General features: G+C 40.0%; 1 long non-coding RNA gene across 1 annotated transcript in view; it reads right to left on the bottom strand.

Annotated features, from left to right (window-relative positions):
* Positions 1 to 15,134: 15,134 nt before the first annotated feature.
* The window catches only part of LOC137195558 (uncharacterized), a 39,471-nt gene continuing 27,283 nt past the window's right edge, over positions 15,135 to 27,322 (bottom strand). The window contains exons 3-4 of the long non-coding RNA XR_010931136.1: positions 20,875 to 20,975; positions 15,135 to 15,476 (exon numbers count right to left, since the gene is read on the bottom strand). This is a non-coding gene — a long non-coding RNA (uncharacterized lncRNA). The remainder of the gene's footprint in view (positions 15,477 to 20,874; positions 20,976 to 27,322) is intronic.

Genomic DNA, 27,322 nt, shown 5'->3' with positions numbered 1-27,322 from the left:
TGAAAGAAGAATTAACTTAAAGTTCACTTACAATTTACTGTTATGTACTGATGAAACTAGTAAAATGAGGCTTTTCTCTTTTGCATTTAGCTTTGGATGTGAGATTTTGTTCTTTGCATACTGTATTTATGTTGAAGAGAGGCACATCCAGTGTCAAAAATTACTTAAACGAATTTTAAAATGATACTGACAATACACACTGTTGACAGCGTGGCTCACAACAAGATCAAATGCGTCATCCTCAAACACAGATTACACCCATTTGTGGATTTGTGTTTGCACCTGCACACTTGAACACGGAGTGGCATGTACACCAATATGTGGGTATATAGGGGCTAGGCTGTATTTGCACATGCGCATACATTGGCTAAGCCCTCCTCTCTTATTGCAGGGATACCCACCCCACCCCCATAGTGCATTGTACCAGCCTCTCATGCCACGTAGACACACACACACACACTGCAGGAGTGTGCCTCAATCCTGTCTCAATCTACTCTATTGCACATTTCCCCTGTTAAAAAATTACCATTTTGCCCGGAGGCCTATGAGGCATCTCTGTAAAGATCACTGTTTACTAATGATGATGTCAGCAATGAATGCAATTAAGCTAAAGCAATGCAGTATTTCACATGAGAAAAAGAAAAATTATCAAGACACATGAAATCTTTACTATTTCGAAATCTGAATGTAGTTTCCTAAAATGGCTCTAGAGAGACACAGACAATGTTTTATTTCAGTATCTGGGTTATTCCATACATTCCACACTGATGTCCTTTTCATTTATAATTGAAGGAAGTCTCATACTGTACATTCTCCTCGTTGTATTCCATATCACACTCAGCACTATCACTGCTGCTGTTTGAACTTTATTCTCTCTGGAGCTTGTGTGTTTTTTTTTTTCTTTTCCTATTCAGTGTTGTCTGTTCTTTTTAGTCAGGCTTGTTATTTCTAGATGAAACATAATAGCCAGGATCTTCAGTGTACTGTGAGAGTTTCACACCCCTTCCTAGTGTTTAATCCATATGACATCTCCTCAGTGCCTACCGGTTCTTTTGAGTTTCAACTCACAAGCCTTACAATATAAATAAAGATGATGAGAAGATTACAGTAAAAAATCTCAGCCTAGTCAATCAAATAGACTCATTGCTGAATGTCACAATTCATTTTTAATGGCAGGGCTTTTTGTGCATGAGTGTTGGTGAGCATTATACATCGTTTCCTTCTTTTATTAATCAAACAACAGTTTGAAATGTGTGTCACTGATCTCAGCAGTATACCTCGAAGCAGAGGAGGAAAATAGAACAAAAATCCATGTCAACTCCTCACCAGTAAGATGGAAAATGGTTTAGAATGTAATTCTCTTTGGTGCAGCGCCTCCTTCTCCATTCTCTGTAATCTACAAGAATGAAAATTACAATGCAAATGCAAATACCACTGAATAATGTATGTGTAGTGTAGAGTTCCTTTACTGAAACTGGGAGGTTTTTGCTTAAATAGAGTAATGTGGCATTTGGAACAGACATTTGGTCAGCCACAGAAATACACTGTAGGAATTCACAATATAAAATTCAGTTCAACAATTTTGTTAAGGTTTTTCAGGAAACAGGATTAACAATTGAATATCTAGGACGCACAGTTTCCATTTCTGAATCATGTTATCGCAAATACAGAACTCCTTTTACTATGTGTTCACCATATTGCTAAATTTCAGACAAAGTCAAGCTCTGGAAAGATCAATCAACAGACATTTCTTTGTCCCTCTACCTAAAACATTACATTTAATTTCACATCCATAACCTCTTTGTTGATGTATAATTGGACGTGCTCTGACCAGACAAAACTGTAATAGCAAACTGTCTAAATTCCACCCGAAGTTACTGTAGGTTATAACCAACAGTGGTTGAATTATTTTTTCATTTTCAACATTAATTTATTCCCATGTTCATGGCTGCTGATATTTAAATACCTCCTACATACTGTATGTAAATGTCAATCCAAACCACTGTTGACATTAGATCCCATTCTCAGATATTACAGTGCTTTTGCATCCAACACACACTAATAAAGCCTTTCACGATTCCTGTTCAATATATCAATCTAATTTCTGTAAATTAAATTGAAGCACATGCAGAATGCCTCTGTCTTGTGCGTTTAGGCTGGGAAAATTACGGCTATTACACTTAATGGCATTCATATACACTTGAACACATACATTTTATCCTTTTTTTTGTTTTGAAAAAAGAAAAAAAAAAGCTCCTGTTTCTCTCCTAACACGTGGCTTTGTCAGGCTTCTCCCTCAGTGGTTTTTCCATCAGGGATTGTAATTAAGCAACAGCATTCATGAGTGGGCATGCTCATTTAGCCTGCGTCTGGGCTTAGACAGCTTTAAAGGGATGGAAGAACAAATCCTGGTGGAACAAGGCAATGTATGCTATAGCCAAAGTAAAAACACTGCAGATAGAATAACAACTACTCCAAAAGTTTGCATGTTTTTTTGGGGTTTTTTTTTCCAGAACATCATGTAGTCTGCAACATATACCAAGCCTATACTTGACTATTTTGTCATGGGAAGTTCTTTTGTTATTAATATGTATTACTTTGCAAGTTTTTTCTTTCTACAGTGTAATATGCTTACATGGGATTGCAAGTGTTTTGTGACAGCAGCATGACAAGCTATGAGCTTGGAATTCTAAGGTTTAATATAATTGTTTTTTTTAAAACAAAAACATAATTATCCACATGTAAATTTTAAATTCTTAAAATCTATTTTTCTTTTTTATAGCTATTGTAATTTTCTTTTTATAGCTATTGTTCAAACATTTCATGCTTGTGCTTGTGTATAAACACATCAGCAACATCCCCCTCTTCCATAAGTGAAATCCCTTTTTATGCATAGTTAACATTATTGTGATTAATAATAAATAACACCGCTGACACTGGAGCTTATTGTAAAATTAAAATAGAATCTGTTTTAAAAATAGGGGAAATGAGTGTTTTACAAATACAAGTTAACATAATCAAGCCTTTTGTGGTCAATGAAATACAAAATATATAGTGAAAATGTACTGAAAATGTAGTTGATTTGAGTCTATCTAGTGTCTGACTGGGTAATAAAATCTCATCATTAAATCATATTTTCTCCTCTTAAACTGTGAGGTAAAACCTTACAAAAAGTCAGTCTCACTTTAAAGAATTCTATGGTCATGTCTGTTTTTGGGTGCTCTCTTAATTGTAGTATTTTGATATTTCATACTCAAAGTATCCTGAGCTACCAGGCCTTTAGAAAGATACAAATATAAATGTCATAATTAAACTTGTGGCAGGTGGGACATTAAAACATCATGATCATGGTCTTTATGTTTTTCACTTTACACTGACAAAATTTGCCATTTTGATTTTATTTAACTGACCTATTGTATTTTAGGTTGCTCAAGGATGCTTCAGAAGAGGGTGTGACTCCTGACTTGAGCTGGGTTCATGGTTGTCCATTAGGTCAAATCAACCATTTGCCGCATTTATCCCAAAATCATTTTTTAAATTCTTTCATCTCTCAAACAAAGAAAGTCACCAAAGTAACAATGCAACATATACTATGAGAGAGCTTGGCATCACATTAACCTCCCATTTGGCAGTGTTATCATCTATCTGAAAGCCACAAAATCAATTAAATATCTGATTGTCAGGCTGGGTTTCACCTTGGGTCATTTTACTGTATATTGTTATTTTATTCTATATTTCATTTCCTGCTCTAAAACTCTATTGTCCATTGAAGTCAACAGAAAATAGCAGGTTTCACCAAACACTGCACAGTGCCACTGCAGCACCAGAAAAAATTAATGCAGATTTTTTTTTTTTCCTTTTCAATTGAAGACTGATTTATATCAGAATTAGGATACAGGGTGTGTGAGTGTGTGCGCATACAGCAACAGACACACTGAGAAATAAAGGCAGAGCCAGAGAGGGAGAGAGAGAGAGAAGCTCATTATAATCAGGCAATTATGCTGGCAGAATTAGAAGCGTCCTTATTTTCTCTTGTGGCAGCCTGAGTGTGGAGACGTTTTTTTAAGTGACTGCAGACTAATCCATGGATATGACTGACTATCCTGTGTTAATATGGAGCATCTGTAGTCGTGTATGACAACAAGATTTGGAAGTGAAAGCCTGTGATTTTGACTTTTTGGAGAACCGGTGAGTCAAGCAAGGCTCCCCAGGTTCTGGGCTCTAATTTGCATTGATGAGGATTTTTTTTTTCTTTCTTTCTTGGTTGAGGTTTTGGCTCAGCGGTAGTGAGTGAGAGACGAGGGCAGTTATACACGCCTACAACTCAGGACTTTGGCTGTACACAATCAGTGTCTTCCAGTCAGTGGTATATAATTATACTGCATGTTTTTTGAGACATTATATTCAATTTCATATGGTATAATATTGCTGCTGGTTTTGATGTTGTTGTTAATGTCATTGACTGTGAGTGTGTGTGTAGTATGTGTGTATGATTTATCACTAAAAATGGAATACATTTTAAAACTTTATTATAAATTATAATGTCTTAAAAATATTAAAATAATTTTAAAAAATTGGAGTATGAAATGTTTTGCGGTTAAAAATGATTGATTATTCTTACATAAAAAAATGTATAAAAATACAATAAAAATCTTGCCCCATATACCTGTTTGTGAAAATTCTTATCCAAATAAATGCACTGTTGTCATTATGAATCAAGATTTGACACATATTTGATGTGCACCAATGGCATGTTCACGCTAAAGACTTTGACCTTAGGTCAAGGGTGTTTGACCAGCATTTGACTCTTGACCTCTAATTCATGTCTTATCAACTCGCCTGTTAATGTGTATTGATCATCCATCGCTCCCTTGAGACAGAAAAACTGAAACATTTTTTTCTGTCTTTTTAGTAAAATATGAGTTCCTATTTTTTTCTCGGTTTAGAAATGCACCTGCTAAGACACACTGCAGAAATTAAAAATCTCCCCATTCTTTTACAATTGATAAATCCTTTTCATGTATACTTCATTAAAACAAAATACACAGTTGTGTTTTTTTTCCACAGAATATTTTTGCAAGATAAGACAAAATATCACAGATAAAAAGACATCTTCTGTCTTCCTCTGTCTTGAGGACACACAGACCCAACACCCCACATCCCCCACCCTTTTTCCATTTACAAAAAATGTTGAATTGTGCATGGAATCTGGCAAGAGGGATAGTCTACGTGTGTGTATTTGTGCATTGGGAGGAGGGTGGGGGGGGGTATTAGATGAACAGTGGAATGACGACTCCCTGAAAGTTCTCAGGGAAGTGTTTGTGTCTGGCCATGGAGCAGGCAGCTGATTTGGGATAGGGTGTTAGCATAACAAAGGGCCTGAGCCTGTGAACTTGGGGCACCTTTCGACCCTGGCGCTGTGGGGATGAATAGTCTCTGGGCCTCCCCACAGAGCACCCCCATGGCTAGCCTGATCGTGGCTAAATTGTTAATCAGGGTAATTTAATATAGTTTTCAATATGCCTCATCTCTCATCGGGAAAGCATTCACCGCCTTCTCGCCTTCCCGCCCAAAAAAAGGCCCCCCTATTCAACCAGGCGAGACAGGCAGCTGCAGGTCTTATAGCCTTCTCAATTGAAATGTTCAAACATCAACAACACGAAGGCCTCAGCCCTGTGTTTGTCCGTGTGTGTGCATATGTGTTTATGTGCATGTGCAATGGTGTGAGCCGCACCTCTGTCACTTCTCCAAACTTGGCCATGAAACACTATTCATGCGTGTAAATCTGGACACACATATACTGATATACACAGAGTAACTGAATAAAAGTGTGTGTGTGTGGGCAGAGTGAAGACAAAGATAGAGAGATAACAACTGTAATGCACAATTATACTGTACTGGTCCTGGCTCCATAGACAAGCTTCACCACCTTTGTTTAATTACAATGCCACATATTTACTTTGACCTGTGCTCCGAAAATGAAGGAAATGAGGCAGTGTCTTTTACGTTGAGCTTCGACATGACAGACAATCTCTGGCACTTTTTTCTCTCTAACCTGGATCAGAGTGAGGTCACTGCAAACAGTAACTCTTGGTCTCAGGACAGGTGACGTCAGCTCCCCTGGTGGCAACATCCAGTAGCTGAGGTGAGTCATCGGACTCTGGGCCCTAGTTTTAGGCGGTGTGAGTTGGAAACACCCATACACCCACTTACTCACATATACACACACGCACACAGGGCCCAGGTCCTGACTCTACTGTCTATAAATACATACTGTAATCGAGGATGACTCAGACACCTCATGGCTCTCTGCCGAGAGGCAGAAGATGGAGTGGGGAGGACAAGAAGTCTGTGGGAACAATAGAAGAAAGCTAGCAAAACCTGCATTGCTAGTGTTAGTGTTTACATTTTAGCTCTAAGCTTGGAGCTGGCATGTTGGCAGAAAATGGAGGACAAAGAACAGGAAGTAGAGTTTCCTACGTAATGTCTTGAAATGCTGGGTGATGCTTTTGTGGAACTTGAGACTGCAATATGGTTACCTCAGTCTGTTATGTGCCGATTATTGCCATCCATAGTGAGTGGCAAAAAAAAAAAACATCCCCAAAAATGTCACATATGAATCCAATTTTACCCATTTATTACAGCTTTGTGATTATAAACCACTATGTTGTCCTTCCTTATTTTCATTCATCCATTAGCTGTATAGCTACAAAAGAATTTGATCAATTTTTCTTGCGGTAAAACTAGAGACTGTTATTCAAGAGTGTGCCAGCTAACATGTGAAGGGGGCTAACTGTAAATGATACCAAAACAAACAAAAAGCTATTTTGAATGATGACATGTTGTGGCTGATTTATTTATGTGCTGTTGTTACCAAAATAACTCACCCTTTTTTCCCCAAAATTTTCTCACATTTTATGTTACTGATGATATTTTTGTTCGCAGCCCTGTCTTTTAAATGTTGCTTTTTCCTGGTCAGATAATCAGTGTTGGCATGCAGAAAAAAAAAGCAGCGTATTGTTGCGGTGTATCTTGGCAGAGTGCACACATGTATGTGCAAACACTAGCTAATTAGCATAACACCTAGCCATAAGCAGGCCATGTGCTGAAACAGACACTATGAGGAGTCTCAGGCCAGCAGACCGTGTTCCCTTGTGGGCCATTGAATAGAAGTGGCCTGCTCTTGTGTACTCTGTCTAAGGCTGTATGTTAATTTACGCCGTGCGACTACATGATAATTCATGCCTAAATCACCAGACTGCACCCCCAAACCTAAAATCCAGACATGTGGGCCATTCGTGGGAACCAAGGACCCTAAGTCAACATATCACCAGACATATTCACGTCACTCAAAGCAAGACAAATCTACTGAGTTAACTAAAGTAAAACAAACTGAAGCTTAATCTTGTCCAGAAATTGTTTCTTTTAAAAAAATTTAATATCAACACTTGGTGTAGCAAATTTCTCCATATTGTTTGTACACTGAATAAGCAGCATCCACAACGGGGTTTATACTTGTTAACAACAATATTCTAAGAAAACTGTAAAGCCAATTTTTTGGTTAAGTTTGAAAGTCTCTGAGGCACTTACTGCTATGCACATGCCGGTAGTCCAAGTTTCTAAGTTTGGATGTTACAGTGTTTGTTGTGTTCCTAGTACGACAGGAAATAGAATTTATCAACATGGAAACAAAGGTATTATAGGCCCCTTGGGAGAGAGGGTGTAACTGGGGTCAGGACTGTGGGGCCTTGTCTAGACGGCCTGCTTTTGTGGTTGCAGGGTTTCACCCTCTATCTCATCCTTTCAATGGGAGAACTTGACCCGTGTCTAGCTGCCATGGGAGTCAGAGACAGGAGACAGGGAGAGACGGACTGATGAGACAGTGGGACAGCAATAGAAATAATATGCTTTTGGCAATTATGTAGTGTAGACACTGACTTTTTAAAATTGTTTTTGGGCACTAAAAGTTGAAACAGTGAAATCCCCAGTAAAATGCAAGACTTGTAAAAGCTCAGGAATTGACTGACATTTGGACAAGACTGTCCTTGCCAGAAAAACACCAGTCAAAGTCTTTTCAGCGTGTGCCCCAAAACGTGATATGTTTACTTCAAGTGACAAAGTCCTTTAGTTGCTATAATAATTATGATGGAAAACAGGAGTTTGCTGTTCATTTCCCCTCCCAACTGCGACAATGTTGTTTTTTTAAACCATGACCACAATCGTCTCCTAACCTTGCATGTATTATTGTAACTGTGACGACAAAGGTCACCTAACCGCTACAAAGTAGTAATTTTAACGCAAACCACAATGTTTCTCGAATCTTAAGCCAAACCATCATCTTTCCCTGAACTTAACCAAGTCATTTTTGTGTCTTAACCTACCAAACTTTCAACAGTGATCTGTAACATTTTGGAAGGCACAGACAAATGATGTCGCCCTTCCAACAGCGACATCGCATCAGAAATATTTTTTGTGTTGTTCTGGAGTGCATGGACCAAGACGTCATTTAATTTGGAAGACTTGTTGCTTTTTAACCGAAACATTTACCATGTCCTTTACATTTTTCCTGCAGACTATTTGTGATAACTCTTTATTGTGAAAAAATATTTTAACTTTGACTTCTCAAGATAAATCATTCACTGCCTGGTGTTTACTACAAAATGGACCTGGTTGAAAATAACCTGAAAATGTTTCACTTTCTCTGTATGGATGCACCACTCCAAACAATTCCTAATACAGAAAATATTCAGTCATAGAGAGTTAAAACCAACTATTGACAATACCAATACGCAGAAACAGCAAAACACCCATTAAACACCAAATTCAAATCAATCCTCCTACTCTCTTAGCTCCCATCTCGGTGTATGTGGAGTCAGGCAGGGTGCTGCTGCGGGGCATGGTATAATTGAAAGGCTGAAGAAGAATACTTCTTGTTTAAACCAACCAGCAGGCAGCAAGGGCATGATGGGAAAACAAAGCCTGAGCCCCAGGAGTGGGTGACACAACATCACTAATGGCGGAGCAGAGACGAACGCTGCCTCTGTTTTGTTACCCTTAGTCCTTGTGACAACCAGCAGGTTGAAGATGACTATACAGTACAATTCAAGAATCCAAATCTGAAGTTTGCACAGCTGAATTGAATTGGTTCACCACAATCTAACAGGGCTCTCCTGGGTGTGGGTGCCTTGTTCAGAGTTATATTCCTTTCATTGTAGAACTATATGGTCAATCATTAATCTCATTTAAAGATCAATATCTAGGAATACTGTTTAAAATTAATTTGTATTTTGTAGCCATGATGACTTTATAAAGGGTGGTTGAAATTGAATTCCATATTTTCACCTTTGATATAGTTTTCAGGCTGCCACAAATATATGATACAAGGGCAGAAGGAGCACATATGGATTCATCTGCCACTGCACATGTAATAGATCCTCTTTATTTCCACACTCTCTTCCATGTACTTCTATATACAGTAAATACACATAGCTCTGGATAGTAAGTGATAGCTGAGTGCACAGGTTGTAGAGAGAGCGAATAAGCTATTCTATTTAAGCAATATTGAAAATCTGTGATGTTCCCTGAGACCCTTCCATTTCACATCTCTGTTGTTTTTTTCCTCATATGGATGAGAGTTTGACAAAGGCTATATCTCAGTGGTATAAGCTACAGCAGCTGTGAATTCCCTCAAAGCAAATCACCAGGCATGGCTGTCTCTTATTGACCCACATAAGGAATCCCCACCCACCACCTGCACGACAGCAGCTCATTTTAGCCAGCAATAAATATCAATGTTACATATCAATAAACCCATCAAAGAGGAGGGTAGAAATAGCAGGTAGGAAAAGGGGTTATATTGAAAGGGGGATGGATGTTTGGAATGAGAGAGGGCAGAGGTAAGAGAAGGGAGAGAGAGAGAGTAAGAAAAAAGAGAGAGAGAGAAGAAGAAAGTGAAGGCTGCTCGTCTGTTTCGGCCCTGTGGTCTCGTGCCTCCTGGGATAGCCGAACACTGTCAAGATTCTACACTTCAAAATCAATCACTCTCGACTGGGCACAAAGAGAAAGACATGCACGTTCACACGCATGTTCACACTCACGCACGCAAACAAACGTACATTCACACACAACATGTTGCAGGCGAGGTCTTCTGTGCTTGTCCAGCTTTCAGCAAGGCAGCCTCAGAATGTCACGACAGCGAGTGATAGCGGGTCATTGTGGTTCCACCACAGAGGAAAGAAGAGGACATAAGTCAACCAACATTCCCCAAACTCAAGAAGACACACTGAGATAGGGCTGTATGAGCTACTCATTTCATGTTCCAATGGGATTCGGTGAACATCTTTAGCTGATTCCCAACCAGACGTACATATACCCACAGGGTATTTCTGCAGTTACCAGGGGGTACATGGAAAGACTGTGGAGTGGCTCAAATTTGAAAAAAAAAAAAAAAAAAAAAAAAAATCAAAATTATGATAAAATAATGATTTTTTTATTATGATAAAAAAATCCGCATCTTGAGTCAACTGTAACTCCTGAACAATATATGTGCATGAAAACTAGTTAGCAAGCAAACAGGGGGGTCTAAACTGCTAAAAGCAACAAGTAATTGGTTAAAATAGATTGAAGTAGATTAAAGTAATGGACAAACAGTTGAAATAGTTGGCTAAAAATACTAGAAAATGATGAAATGGCCAAGGGTAGTGGATGAATGGCTGAAATAGATAAATGTGGCCTACTGGATTAATGATTAAATAGACAGCTAAAATTAGTGGATAAGCAATTGAAATAGTTAGCTAAAAGTAGTGGGTAAATGGTTGATATAGCTAGAGGTATTGGATAATTGGAGAAAATAGATATCTTAAGGTAGCTGAAATAGTTAGCTTAGCAGGTATGGATGGATGGATGGTAAAAAAGCTCAAAGTAGTGGATAAATGGTTGAATAAGAAAGCTAAAAGTAATGGGTAAACAGTTGAAATAGTTAGCAAAATGTACTGGTTAGATAGTGAAGTAAGGATTAAAGTAATGGACAGTAATGGATAAATGGTTGAAATGTCCAGTTTCTGCCACTCCCAGTGGTAGTGATACGAATGAAAACTTGCCAAAACTGACTGATTATCCACTTTTATATAATTAATAGTGCTAAATAAGATTCTCTTTAAAATATATTCAAATGAACACATTTGGAACTAATCTGACAGGGATGTGGAGATACATACAAAAGGTTGGGAACCATTGATCTACAAAACAATTTATTTCATTTTCTGTTGAGGACTGAAAAGTCAACCAAACCAATTATATTTGTCCCTTTAACCTTCACCAACCTTGAATAAATCAATCAAACTCCAGTTTCTGGCACTAGATTTGAGTCTGATCTTAAAACATGCTGCTTTTTAAACTCTACACACATCCTTGTGTTGCATTGTATAGTACTGTAACACTGTGCAGCTGCTTTGGTTTTCAGATCTTCTGAGGGAATAACCAGAGAGTTAAACACACACCAAGGTAGTTTCAGGAAGACCTAATTTTTCTCACTGTAAAGTTTCCAGACTTGGAGTTCTGTATCTTGTCGTCTGTTGGGATCATGGGGCGGATAGTACTTGTGAATCCTCTCCCAAACAAAATAAGATAACACAAAGTCCTGCTATCTGTAGATAAAAGTGAAATACTATGCCGTCTAGTGGAAAAAAAGAGGAGAGGGACAAAGAAAGGAGCAAAAAAAGTTCTATCACATAATGGAGTTCAGAAGTTTTATTCTTTACTTTTCGTCACAAGCAGCTACCAAGGTCATGTTCCTGGGCCAAAAAACACTTTAATGTAGAATAAAGATTTTCTTTTTTTCTAAGCTGTGTCAATAGTTGAATCCTTACGTTTATTTTTTTCTGCCTTCAGAAGTTCAAGTAGGTGCTGCGTAGAGTCACCTGAGATCTTTGTGGCTTCCAAATGCTCCTGGCTCAATTCAATTGTTCTGAAAGATGTAGACAGCTGCATTATGATTCCAGGAAGACTTATTTAAACTGTGATCCATGTCTTCACATGTTTGAATCTATCTCTATCTGGTGAACATTTTTTTTCATGCATAATATATACAAACTCATGTTGTTAACTAATTAATTAACCTGTTCTTTAATATTAGTAACATTCTAAGAGGTTTTGGGTTTTTTTTCAGCCCAGGATCCAAATTTTAGTCCAATGCCAGATGCTAGCTAATTAAAAATATTAGTATTCTTGTCATGTCAGGAGAAACAGGCTTAACACTTATTTTGGGCTCTGATTAAGATTTAGACAAAACATGATCTTACTTTTTAGCTGCTTAGAGAACGACAAGTGAATTAATTACATTAATTAAATATAATGTAAGCTTGGCATACATTATAAAATCATTTTTCTCTATTAGCATGTTATATATAAATGTACAACAAACGTACATCATACGGATTTGAAACATTTGTTAGAAATGAAAAGAAAACAGGCTTGTGTCCTCAATCCAATGTGAGTCTGTGTGTTAACCAACACTTACATTATAACACACATTCTGTTTGCACATGGTACTACTGTCTATTTGGACCAATATCTCACAGTTGATGTGAGTGACATACAGTATGTGGGGGAAAATATGAGACAGCGACATAATGAAAACAAAGGCTTTTCAATTGTGTACTCTACTTTTCTGGAAGGAGAGATGTCCCACCACTCCTACGCATACACAGTAAAAGAAGAATTTAAGCATTTGTGAGTGAAAAGGTTTATTCAGAGCAGGGCTCCAACAGCTTTATTATCGGGTAGATAACATTTACCAGTGTATCGTGTGTGTGTGAAAAATACAACATACAACAGTAAATAAAACTACATGTGCTCTCACAAAGATCAAGATTTATTGTTGAGTATTGAAACATTTTGATAGTTTTCAAGGCTTCAGACCCACATAATCACACAATGTATATACACAGTAGTTAATACAGAGGTAATCGTTTGGCCATAAACACCTGTGTGTGTGTGTTTGTGTGTATGTGTGTGTGTTTGTGTTTCAGGCTATACTGGCAAAACAAGATTCTGTAGACAAAAGATAAGGCGGAGGGATCACAAGATGATTATGTCACAAGATGGGACTTTTTTTTCCCCCCACTTTTCTCTAATCTTTGCTTCTTTATTGTGAAATAGTGGATAGTTCAGTTTTGCCTCCTCAGGCTCCCAAAAAGGATTCACATGAACCAGTCACTATTTGGTCAAAGTGGTTAGATATTGCTTCACTTTAAAGGGTTACAAATTAATTAGGTTAGGAACTGCTGCTCTATTATATTACATACGTTAAGGCTGTGTGATTGCTATTACCCTATAGTGAATAATTTCCGTTTATATATTAGGCCACACCTACAAACTTTGGTACAAGAGCAACTGCATATTAACTGTTTCTGTGCTCTAATATTTATTTGACAAGTATGTAGTGAGAAAATTTGCTCTTTCACAATTACATGATCATTAAGATTTAATTAAATGCCAGTGACAAAATGCTAACACAACTTATCAGCCAAAAATTAGGTTTGTTTGCAATTTGAGACTGTGAGAGAAAAGAAATTAAGATTGTGCAGCTGTGTGCCAGTTGTGAAAGGCCTGTAAGCAAATACTCACCCCATATGCTTGTCAATATGGGTTCAGTTTTACACAACACTTTTTAGGTGCGGCCCTATCTATGGCATTGCCACTTTTATCTATCTGGATGGAAAAGATGAACACAATGTAAACCAGAAACATGATTATATGGCTAATTGCATTTTGCCTCAGCAACTGGGATGTCTGGATAGTTTGCTTATGATTTCATGTTACATCCTTCAAATTGATGCCAAGACATGTTGGAGCTATTTCTGTACTCCCGAGACACTTTTTGTTGATGTTTGCTTTATTTTGCTGGTTACCTGTAGATGTGACACTGCTGGCTCCAGGGCATCCTTTGTCTCATCACAAAAGCCACCAGCAGTTGATACAAACATCATTGGACACTCCTGGAATACACACCATCTCACCTGTCACACTGTAACAATCACTTTGACAACTTGGTGCAAACATGAGGTGTAAAAATGTACACAGACACAGCCATCAGCTTGGATTCCTGTCCCATACGACCACTGATGTGTGTGTTTGTGTGTTTCTACAGTACATGTGTGTCTGTCTGTCTGTGAGGGAATAGGTGGAGGCCATCTTTCATCTCTTGCTGTGATCAGGTATTCTACATGATATGATATGATGATACAGGCCCAATTAAGGGATGGGGTTGTGTGAAAAATGTGATGACAGGGCAAGCGGAAGACTAGACTGTGATCTGACATCTGAGAGGGAGAGAAAGACAAGGGAGAGAGAGAGAGCGAAAGAGAGAGAGAGGTTGCAAGAGAACGGATAAGGGCGGGGGAGGACGGGGGAAAGATGCAGGAAAGAAGGGAAGAGTGATGCTGGTAAAGGAAATGAAGACAGAGCAAGCGTGAGAAAAATAGTGAGAATGAATGTTAAGTAGAGAGGGACAGAGAAAATTAATATGATTAGGAAGGAGAGGGGAAAATGGAGAGGCACATAGAGATGAATGGAGAGGAAAAGGAGAAAACAGGCTTCTTTTTCATGAGAAACAAATTGTCAGAGGAAGATGTGGATCCTACTTTTGATCCATCTTGTAGACAGAATAGATTTTTTTTTTTTTAGTTTCAAAAACATAAGACTGACATGAAGTATATACAAGAAAAGTGAATGAAATTTTCGTCTAGGCATCAACAATCTGTAGAAAAGAAGTATAGAAAAATTCTAGTTTTTAATTATTATTTCATATTTTGCACATACAGGTATATTTGATTATACAGATGTACAGTAGTACAGCAGACAACGGGGAATGGAGTTGATTTTACACAGGGAGGCTTGGTACTGTCTGAAGTGTTTCCCTACATTTCGTAAGTCTTTCTGGATAAACTACAACCATGTCAGGTGTATGATTTTGATCAGGACATGTGGTGCTTTGATCACCCTGCCAGCTTTTATCATCACACATGCTCTTCTCATAACCAAATAGGACCCAATTATGTCAAGCACATTGTTCTTTACCTGGAGTGCCAAAGCACTGCATAGAAAGAAGGAAATAACTCACACTAAAACATCACTTAAAGGGAAAAAATGCTTTTATTTAGCTGTCAAATAATATACTTGTTAGACTCAATCAATTACATGAAATAAATAAGTTTCAGTGTGCAGAATATTTTTAGCTTACTTTGGGAAGTATTCTCCCAAATAAAAATAAATAGATAAATCGATGCTTATCAGCTTAGGGTAACAATAGGTGTTCATCAACAATTTTTTAATCTCATGATATTAATACAGAGATAAAGTAGAACAGACTGCAGGTCCAAGTCTCGTGAAGAGTACTGTGCAGCTCTCAGAACACTTGAGCTCCTGTCTCGATAAGATCCAGGCTCATATCCAGTTGATCAGGAGGAATGATACACCTGAAAAGAGAAATATGAAAATGATTAAAACAATTAAAATACACTCCAGAAATATCAGTTGATTATTTACACTGGGTTACATATTAATACACGAGAGCTCCATGAAAGCCTTTTAGGATTTTTTTCTGTATAACACAACATTTCCAACAGCAAATATTCAGGAACTTCAGTTTAAGACGAATTCATCATTACAAGCCAGAGGGGATCTTACAGCAACCTGTTAGCTACAATTCATACACAACAAACACATAACCTCTGTGTGTACAGTTTGTTATTGCGAAAGCATGAGGGACAGCACTTGTTGTAGAGTTTCATCACATCCCAAAGAAAGATCCTTGAATGAAAGAAGTTCAGTGAGCTGTGAGTTCCGGGTGTACTTGAGGGCAACAAAGGCTTCAACAATAGCCGCTGACATTAGTCCCCCTCATATCACACTGCACTTTCCTCCCTTTGTTCCCCCTGCACTTCTCACATGTATTGTCTTACATGATATCCTTAGAACCTGATAAGACGCCCGGTGAAGGTTTTTGTAGCTGAGGACACAGGCCTGGGAGTGTCTCAGGGTTACAGCTGCTTATTATTCTCTCATAGAGGAGACTGGGAGACTGTAGGGTCTGGGGAACGCCTTATCGGATCCCCTTTACACCCTGCCTAACCTGGGTTACCTGCACCTCCAGCCCTTCCTCCGTTACTCCTGCCATACCTGACACTCCCAGAAAGACATTATGGTATTACATTTCCCCGAAACTATAGAGCTCGTTGACAAGCATGGGAGGTATTCTGGGGGCCAATATGAATGTATAGGCTGTACAGAACAGCTGGGGTCATTTGAGATCGACAGTAAGGATGACTGACTGGTTCAGTTAAATCTCCAATGTATGGTGTCATTGTCTGCATCAGACAACAAAGGCAGAGTAACATGTCATTTTAGGATCCCATGACTTCAACTGAGGTGTTTCCTAAAGGTTTACTCTAAATGCAGTTCCTGATTTATCTTGTCCGACACTTAAAATGTCTTGAATGTCCCTTGCAAGTTGCTATAAGTCAGCAACTCCCCTCAGTTGTTTTCCAGGGATTCAGAATGTATAAAAGTAACGTTTTGGCCAGGCTGCATTCTTCAACAAATTTCTCTGATGTTTGGCTGACAGTACAGAACAGTTCAGAGTTGGCAGGGGGTCCCTGGGCCATCAACAGCCAAACTCAGCCCAACCCCAAAAGATGAAGGGAGGTGAATTCAGACAACTCAAGCACACCACCCTGCCTGCTCAGAGCACCTCAAGGGCACACGCTGCCTGCCCGGCCTGCCTGTCTATCTGCGTCTAGCTGATCTTAGTCAAAGCTACATGTGCCTCTCTCTGCATCCTCCTCATCTTCTCTGCTGACACTGCAGTTTAATGCCTATATATAAGGATGATGTCCACAGTGTGTGAGTGTATGCATGCGGGTCCAGGGCCTTGCTGATGGTTCTCAATATGTCTGATGTTTTAGGTACATCAGACAAAGCCTTTGACAATCACCAACTGAATAGACAGATTAGAGCTGGATGTTTATAAGGTAAACTGAAATAACTGCAACACCAATCTTTAGAGGTTGAAACTCTAAAGTGTGTCAAAGTAGGGAAAACCTGACTTCAATTTAGGACCAGAATTTGTTATATTAAATAGAAGACATGTTGGACAACAAAAAAACAGTGTATACAAAGAAGGAATACTGTACATGAGAAACAATAATTGCAAACATAGGTACTTTCATAAAATAAATTTGCTATCTTTATTCACAGACTATTTGCTTGCCTTTACACAGTCATTCTCAGTTACAATGTATTCTCTCTCTGGTTTTGGTTCTGTTTACGTGGCCACATGTTAAAGGTCACCTCAAGCCTGCCCACTAAGCTCCTCCTGACTTATATACAGTTTACAAAACTTGAATTCTATAATCTGTGGTATTTAAAGAGCTGTTGGTATAAACAAGGTGTCTTGCCATTCTCAAAACAGGATGATTGGAGTAATCTTTCACAAACTGGGGTGTATTTTCATAGTTTTGGTGTTCATCCTATCAGTTGTGATAAACTGTGAGACAGCTCTAAATAGAGATTTAAAGCACACCCACAGGGCATTGCAACATGAGTTTTATCCCAGTCTGTCCATTTAATCTTGTGTTCCAAACCACTTGTTTATGAGCAAAGGAAAATCATTTCTATAAATTCAGTAACCATCAGTTTGACTCAGTGTTAGCTGAATGAAACTGGTGGATATACTGTAGGTGGTAAAAAACTGGGTGATCATCCAGATCCAGATCATCTTTGCTCAAAACTGTGTGTTGAGATTTGTCTTAATCCTGGGGCCTCTGCAATGAAACTAGTTAAGATATACTGTATACCATTGTCTTAACCAATATCAACAATAGCCAAAACATGGAAAATGAAACACAAGCTGTGAAGAGAAATCAGAAAATCCTTAAAGGTCACATAATATGCAAAATGCACTTTTTCGTGTCTTTTCAACATAAATGCAGTATGTGCCCCTGGTGTGTCTGGAGACCCCCAAACTATGAGAAAAGACCGTCCTCTCTTTTTTTCTCCTGCTCCATCTCTCAGTAAATGTGTGTGCAAAAGCACAGTTTAAATTTGGCTCCCTTTATGACGTCATAAAGGGATCTATTGAACAGAAACTTCCCCTAGAAGGCTGATAGTCCCAACCCACTGAAACATACTGAATCAACTTTTGAACTGAATCAAAGTTCTGTTGTTTGCTGCAAGAACTAACACAACAGTCTCTATGACTTCCCATCATCTGAGGAAGTGAAGACCTGTTGGATTCACTATATTTTTGATGGAAAAGTCCCCACAACGACTGGAAAACTGTTGTATGTGTGTGTGATGCACTGATACTGGCTGTCAGTGACCTAACCTCAAACTTGTAGGCCGTAAATTTGCGGATTGTTTACAGATACGGATTGTCCCGGTTTCAAGCTGAGTGTCCTGAGTCCTGACAAATATCTGTAAAACACTAAAATGTCCCGGTTTTCAACATTCACTACCAAATTGTCCCGGTTTTCACCACAAACAAAATAAAATAATATTATAGGCCTACTTGTTTTCAGTGCTTACATAGACGTTGATCATGTTCTGTCCCACTCATTATTACCTAACCCAATATAAAAACGTAAACAACACACCATGCGTCTGAATTCAACACTGACTTGTCTGTATGTGTGTCAATCAATCAATGTGTCTCTGTTGGGGCTGCTTCTAGCTTATGACGCTTGCGGCTCTTTCTGACAAAACATGCCAGTATGCTAACAGTTAGCTGTTATGCTGAAGAGAAAATCGGTCTTTTCTAAAGAGCTCCGGGAGGCTCCTCCTACTCCTTCCTTTGAAAATCCGGTGTTCTGCACACAATACAAGAGAACGTTTTGGGTCACACACAGTGGAATGCCGATATAAAACATCATATTAACACAGCCAACCATAAGTGGTGGCTACAAGCAGGTAGCACCATTGAAACCTACTTTGGCAGGGGAAACACCTGTGACAGCCATCTGAATACTCCCGGTAGGTGTGCTAAGTGCTGAAAAAATTGTCCCCTATCCTGATGAAAATGCCTATGGTGTGTGCATATGCGCATACATGTGTGCATGCATGAACGTGCGGTAACATACACTTCAGGTCCCGGTTTGGGAGTTTGAAAATATGGTCACCCTATATAAGTTTTATGCTGTTTCACTGTTTATTTGGCAGATTAGCCTGTTGAACTTGGCATTCGCATGCAATGTTGGACTAATGTTCTTGTGGGACAGACAAGAGAAACTGTGTGAACGTTAGGTCTCATTTGAAGCCAACTAAATAACGGCAGTAGTAGATTGGATTGTGGTAAATGTTTTTTTATGTTGCTTTTTGTGGAACTTTGAACTGCAGTTCTAGCTCAGCTAGCTTTGTTGTTACTTGTTAGCCCATTCTGCTCCATGATCCTCGCTGGTACGTGTGTGTTGCTGCTGCAACGTTATGTAAATGTACTTCATAGACATGCCATGCATAATCTCAGTGGTATTTTTGGAATAAACTTCAAAGACATGTTTTGGGGACCTCAGAGACCTATATTAACTTGTTGAAAAAGAGTATAATATGCGATCTCACTTTAAAGGTCACCTTACTTTAAAATAATTTTGGGGCACCCAGTAGCCAAGTAATTGTGTGTAGTGAAAAAAAAAATAGTACGGTTTATTTTTTCATTCTAAGTTTGGGGATTCTTTAATGCCAGTAGACCTAGATTTTCTCAAACCAGATCTTCAAAAATGGATGGTTGTCATGCTCTCCATCACAATGTGCATTTATGTGGAAAAATACAGGAATTTTTGGGAGTGGTCTCCCATCATCCACAAAAAACAGATTTCATGTCAAAGTGTCTCTTGGGAGGTTGACAAAGGCAAAAAGTAGTGCCTGGTGTTGCCCTAAGTCTGATAACAGGGTGGATGAGTTGTACACCTTGCTCTCCTCCTGCTAACTACTCCCAGTAGACTGCATTCAGATGCCTCCTCTCCCCATGAGGAGGAACTGATGCTGCTGCTGATATGCAGAGAATAAGACTCATCTAAAGCCTATCAGAACTGGAAGAGACTACTTATATGGAGATAGCGCTGGAGGAATATGATGCATACACATTCAGACAGGTAAAAACATGTGCTTGCAGTACAAAATCTAAACCTGAGGTGTGGACACATACTACTGTACATACAGATGCCAACAAACCGACTGAGGGCAATAAATAGACACATATGTACAAAAATGCACGGACATGAATAGCAAACATACACAAAGATATGAACAAACACAACACATCTCTCAACCATCCCATTCTCTTTCTCCTTCTTTCTCTATCTATCTCTGTCCGTGCTTCTGAACCTTAGGGAGACATATTCTTTTTCATCTGTCAGTATGGATGGAAACAGACATGTTCAAAAAACACAACAATGGCCTTGCCAGCACCAAGGAGGCTCTATGTTTTGTATGCTTGAAGCACTGCATTATCTCCTAAGTGTCTAGCAACCCAGTATAGTAAATAATGGATGCTCCTCTTCCTTCTGAAAAACTCCTCTTTCACTTCAGGGACCAGTCATGGTTTACCTGTATAAATGCCCTTTCTGTGTCTTTGGAGAAATGGATAGCACTAAAGGATGTGGGTCAGACAATTTCATTAGCACAGCATTTCTCTCTGTGTCTCCTTCAATCAGCCATTTGACAAAGGCAATGTCGCTCAAAATGTCTTACAGACACTTTCATATAGAATTCTCAGAGAAAAAAAGATGCAGAGACTGCTGATCCATAGCAGGGAATTCATGAAATATAGCCCATATAACAAGGGCAGAAACAGTAAGGCTTGAAAGGAGAGAGCGCAGTCACCTCTGAGAAATCAGCTGAATATCCTTGAAGTCTTTAGCCTCGACCCTCCAGTCATTACGCCATTTGTTTCTGGGTCAACATCTAGGAGGTCTTCACCCGACCTAAAAACACAGAAAAGACATAATGGTCGGTGCTTTAGATGTACATATACACACAAACACACAGACAATACATGAGCATAAAAGGTATACATATCGCCGTACACATTTTACAGATGCTGCAAGGACTGTCTGACTGATTTTTATTTTTTCACCCACTTGTTTCTCTATACTTTTGTACAGTTAAGTCAAAACACTAAATACAATTGGACAAGACTATAGTGTGCCACTGTGTAACTAAGTCTCTTTGGTCTCCCTCCCCCATTCACTCTGAGGTTACATCGAAAGAGTTTCAGCTATTGTGAATTATTTACTTGATTCACCATTCGGCCCTTTAACCCCTCAGCAAATGCACAGGCTGTCGGGGTTAAAAATACACCCCCACAGGATCTGTGTTTGACTCTACATGCATGTGTGTGTGTGTGTATGTATGTGTGCGTGTGAGGGCAGGGATGTGGATTTAAAATATAAAACAGTTTATAACCCATGACACATAAAGTACCTTCCATTCCCTCTCACACTCTGTCTCAAACACACACTCTCACACAGGAACTCATCAGAGCATCATTATGTGGGTACTTTCAGAGTGAAAATCCAGGCCGTCCCAGATGGGATTATTATAACACAGCTTGATCTGTGCAAGAGCTACGAGTGTGATTGTGTGTGTGTGTGTGTGTGTGTGTGTGTGTTAGAGAGAGTGTTAGGGTGTGTGCATGTTTGTTAGAGAGTAAGTGAGCCCTGACCTGTGCTGCATGACCTGAGTGAATGTGAGGATGCACCTTTCTGTGTCTTAGAAAGTATAAACTATATAGTACAAGCATAAAACTGTGCCATGCCGAGCCATTAGCGGGAAAGGCGTTTTCCTTGACAACTGTGTCAAACTACAGAAACTGGCTTACATTCACTTACAAGAGAGGATGTATACAGCGGACATATTCATGTTGAGCCCATGAGTCAAAGGTTGAAATAAAAGTGTCTGAGATACACGCCTGCCTAACAGCAAACTGATTGAAGCTGAGCCTGTCTGACTGAGTGAATATTAATGTCACTGAGATATGTGGGCCTTAATGGATCCACACACACACACACACACACACACACTGACACCAACTCTACTTGGCCATGTTGCCGTGGTATGTCCCTGGCATGCAGCAGTGTTGTCATGGATACTCCCAGACACATCCGCCATCCCATAAGCGGGGGGATGCTGAGCGCTTCAGAGGGGCTGGCGCCGAGGCCTCCCTCCCCTTCTCCCCCAAACCCTCAACCCCCATTCACTACCCCTTCCCCCAAAACTGAATCCCTGTCCCTATTCTCCCCGAAACCCGGCTCAGCCTCAAAAAGGTCCTCTGTGCTCTGCTTGTCAACTGGGTAGGCCTGGGAGTACATAGCAACTATTTTGTCCCGATGTTGGACCCTTCTTTGCTTTTAACTGGAATGGGTTGTGATGTAATTGGAATATAATGGAATATAATGGAACAATGGAGAGTGAGACAGAGAAAAAGACACTAGTACCAGTTTAATTCTTGTCTGAGAAAAGCTTAAAGAGATGTTGAACAAGGAAAATGAATGACGTTTTGTGTGTGCGTGTGTATGTGTGTGTGTGTTAGCCTCAGGGCTATGGTTAAGCCTGTAGTTCATCCTGAACTGATCCTTTTCATTAGCCATTATCAATAATTCAACATTGCACTTGCTTTAATGGTTTAATGTGGGCAAACCCTCAATCCACACACATCCACCATGACACACACACACACACACACACACACACACACTCTACTTAATAGCACTCACTCTCTTGGCCTGCACCCAATGCCACTGAGGTGAATATAGATGTGTAAACGTGCATATAACACAGTCAGAGCACCTAAAGCTTTCAAAGGTAAAATACCTATCAATCAGAAACACTGTTATGTCTCACCAGGCAGTCATAGAATCCCTTGATTTAGAGAAGAAATAATTTATCGTTTCCCTACAAAAGTCTGTTTTACTGTATATCAAGTTATATTTCCAATAAAAAGGCACATCAAATCCTCTACTCTGAGATGAGGAAATGAAAGGGTTAAGCTTTTATGACGTGTCCCCTCCTGTGCTCTCTTTTGCCCTCTCTTTCATATTCTCCAGTATGGCAGTGCTCACTGCCTGCACATATGCTGAAAAAAATAATCCTCTTTGATTGGAAGGCTAATTTGAAGTGTCAATTATTCTTATGCAAATGAGGGTACAGTTTCTCACGTCTGAAATGGGTTGGGGGCACAGATGGGTGCATGTGTGTGTGAGTGCGCGCGCATGCACAAATCTCCCCGCAGAACATACAACGCCATTCCATCCCCCCGCCAACTCTTCATCTATACCTCTTAGAGAAGAAAGCTGACGTACAAAGACAGCCGGCATAATGGGATGGGGATATTTGCATGCACATTGTCCACACTGAACGCCAAACACATCATAAATTGGGAATACAATGCCAAAACAGTAACAAAGGCGTAGAAGTGCAAGTCAGCGCCCAAAACATTCGACAATACGGTGGCATAGTTCTATGTTGTAATGTAAATAATGAAATGATGCTGGGTAAACAGGAACACGACAAGAGCTTGGATGTATCGCTGGAAGTATTGTGGGCGAACAAAACAATTTACTAAAGCTTTTGTCATCTAAACACTTTCCAGTAACATTTTCTTTTGCCATGACTATACCAGAGGTGCAAGTGAGAAATATAATCCCAGTGTCTGTACAGAGGGAGAGGCACAAACAGATCCTGTTTAGAAGAAAAAAAGGAGAGAGAAAGAGGCATAAATTGAGAGCAACAGCATGTGCCTGAAAGCATACATTTGTGTCTAAGTATAGTATGTTGAATGAGTACACGCTCCTCTTTATGGTAATTAAAGCTTCGGACTCAAACTTAATCTGGATGAGAGATTTAGTCTGACAAAGAGAGACAAACTGAGGATGAAAAAGGGAAAAAAAAGAGGTAGACAGACAGAAGACTCTACAAATAGAGTCTGTTGTCTGACCCTCTCAGCTGATGTGGTGGTTCAAGTAAAAAAAAAAAAAAAAAAGGCTTTTCAGGCCCAAAACAGGATCAAACAACCTGCTGTAGAGTCCGGTTACACCATAACAATGGCTTACATTCACTCTCTGCCTCAACAGACAAGCTTTCACCTCAAAGGGTGTAGAGGGAGAGAGTAAGTCTGGTTTGGAGGGTGGGTGCATGCGGGTATGGAGGGGAGTATAGCGATATCTTAGACGATAATGGTGTTCAACAGATTAGATGGTATCAGCCTACCATGTTTGTTTTCAACCATCGGCTTCTGCAGCTCTACTGAGATCTATGGTCAACCCCGCAGGCACTCTCAATCTCAAGGAAACCTTTAGATATTGACAGAGAAGGTGAAGTACTGTGATAGATAGCATTCAAACCCTCAGATAAAAAAAAAAAACGGTGAAGAGAGAGCAGCTGAGGACAGACCATCATCTATAAAGTGAAATACTGAGACGTCTTTGAAACCTGCAATTGTCAGAATCAGTTATTGTCTCCCTGATTGAATTAAACATTTGATAGACTTTTAATGGACTGGGGAATGAATACCTTGTTTTTTTTACACTTCCCTTCATTAGCTCAGGATTTTAAACTCAGACATATTGACAGATTCCTAAAGATATCATATAGCCAACTACAACAGCTGTCTCTGTAAGCTTCTCTGTACACAGCAGACAATCTGATTAATCACAGACCCACAATAGACAACTACTCTCTGCTAACCACCTAAGACCCTGCTTCTCAAGCAATGAAGAGCAGCCCTGGCAATTTGTATTTGTTTTGCACTGGTTCAGTAGTTCTGGAGGAATTAGTATGCAGTCAGGGATGGGAGAGCTTGTCAAGATCAGGGGGAAATCTTTACCCACCCACTGGGTGGATCTACATTCATGAACAAAGTTGACAAGAAAGCTGACTAGTGTAAAGACAGGGAGCAAATAAAATGGCAGAGAACACCCTGAATATTCCTTTTCATATGAGTGCACTGAGAACACCTTCATAGACAGGGCCTGTTCTCTATCTTGTCTGTCTTGTATGTCTGTTCATCTGTCAAGACACTCACTGTCTCTTTTTCTTTCTCACACCCTCTAGCCCCTCTCCTCTTTTCCAAAACTTATGTGTCATGCACGTCAAAATGCTAAGGCCAGTCCTTTTGAGGGTGTTCTGCTGGACCATAGAGCGAATAAACATCCATGTCAGGAGAAAGCGATCTGGGGCCCTTCTCTCACTGAGCCCGAGCTCTCCTGGGAAACACACAGCTTGTACAATGGATAGAGGAGGCCTTTTGTTGAGTCTCTGGGAGCTGCAGGGCTAGCTCTGGATCAAACACGGGTGTGTGTGTGTGTGTGTGTGTGTGTGTGTGTGTGTGTGTGTGTGTGTGTGTGTGTGTGTGTACACTTCTGCATTTCGCACACGCGCACGCACATACATACTCAAACACGCATTGACACACACAAGAGTGCACACACACACATCTTCGCCCCCACACACACATCAAATCACATACTTTTCTCATCTTCCTCAACTCAGTGTGACTAAGTAAACTTCTTCACTCTTTTGCAGTAGTTACCGAGGGCAGTTGGACTGATTTAGACTGGTTTAGTGTCAGTCTAAAGGGGCTTGCTGTTGTACTATATACAAATCACAGTTCAAAGCCCTTGGCTGGGCTCCCTCCTGGGGTTCAAGCCAGGGAAATCCTGCAGGGAAGTGTCTAATGCTTGTGGGTAGCCTGTGTGTGTGGCACAGTTATTTATTACACAGACTTGAGACATTTCACAGATGTATAATCTAATATTGGCATGGGATGATGGAAGACAAAACAGAAAGGCAACACAAAACAACTACATGACTCAAGTTTGTAAAAACTGACCAAAACTTTAGGGCAGCAGATGAGTAATTGCACACTAGATGCACATCAGTGAAATATATTACGCTAGCAGCTGTTATGTGACCATTAACAAATAAAACAAAACTGTGTTTATCATCGCTGAAGAGTATGGGAAAATCTAGTGACAATACAGACACTAGAATAAGTAGTACAGTTCCTCCGCTCTTCACAGAATGCATTTTAATACATTTCCATTCGAGCCACTGCCGTGCTCCTGGCTGTCTGGCCCTCATGTAGGATCTATGGGAATTCTCCTCACTGAAATGAACTCACACCGTCTGACCCTATTCATCCCCAAGACTGCACTTTCTCTGGGACTCCCCCTTTTCCAGTCCCCCGGTTTCCCACAGACCCCCTCTTTCCTCTGTCCCTCTCTCTCTACATCCTCCCCTATTTCTCCCTACCTTCCCAGTGCCCCCTCCCCTCCTAAGTCTCTGCCTTGCTTTCAACTCCAATTTTGGGCACAATGAAGTTGTTCTGGCTGACAGTTTGGCCAGTAGAATAAGTGTTGTTTGAGCCTGCTGTGTGGCCCTGCAGTGGGCCCATTCTCCCCCTCGCCGGCTCAGTTACCGAGAGCCTTGTTGGTGGGACACGAAAGCCATCCGTCCCCACGCTCCCACCCTGACCCAAACAATTAGCCTCAAACCGCACTCAGGCTCACCTGCACCTCCTCTTTACATACACGCATGCATGGACAGATGTGCACACAAACACACAAAAAATAGCTGCCTACTACGCTTCCAAAAATTAGATAGCACTTTTGCAACATGAGATTTGAAAATGTATAAGTTCTGTCTTTCATATTCTTCTCTATGTTATGAGTTTATCATGATAGCATATGGTTCTCTGCTACATTGCATCTGTTATGGCGCTGTGGCAGTAACACCACAACCAGGTTGGCCTGATTTACTCAGTTACTCCATGTCTTGTAGGACGTGTCAGAAAAGATTCTGTATTGGGGTCAGCTGGAAAGACAAAGCCTGGAGCCCTCTCTCCTCTGTCGCTTTCAGTAAGCATCAACCGGCCTCTCTTTCTCTCTCCCCCTTCCACCTCCCCTCACCCCCTCTGCTTCTTTTCCAGTTTTCTGTTTCTCTGTTCCAATGAGTTATCAAATAAATATAAAAATTCACACTATAAATATTCTTCTTGTGTGTATCCCCTCTGACACATACACACACAAAAGCGCACAGACACACACACAGAAGCCAGGACATGAGAAAGTGGCTGGGAGAGGCCCTGATGGGGGGACCATATGTCCAGGCGTTGTATATCAGTCAGCTCACCCCCAGCGCTCTGCCAGACCACCATAACTTAGTTTGTCTTCAGCACAAAGTTTGGTCCAAGCTTGGCTGGGTTCATTAGGAACCTATTCTCTGGAGCCAATGAAGCTCAACAGACCTCCAACAAAGGAGCTAATCACACCCA

The sequence above is a fragment of the Thunnus thynnus genome, chromosome 2 (genome assembly GCF_963924715.1).
Source record: "Thunnus thynnus chromosome 2, fThuThy2.1, whole genome shotgun sequence".
In the NCBI taxonomy this organism is placed as follows: Eukaryota; Metazoa; Chordata; class Actinopteri; order Scombriformes; family Scombridae; genus Thunnus; species Thunnus thynnus.
The sequence above is the reverse complement of the archived record's forward strand: the minus strand, read 5'-3'. Positions and strand labels throughout refer to the sequence as shown.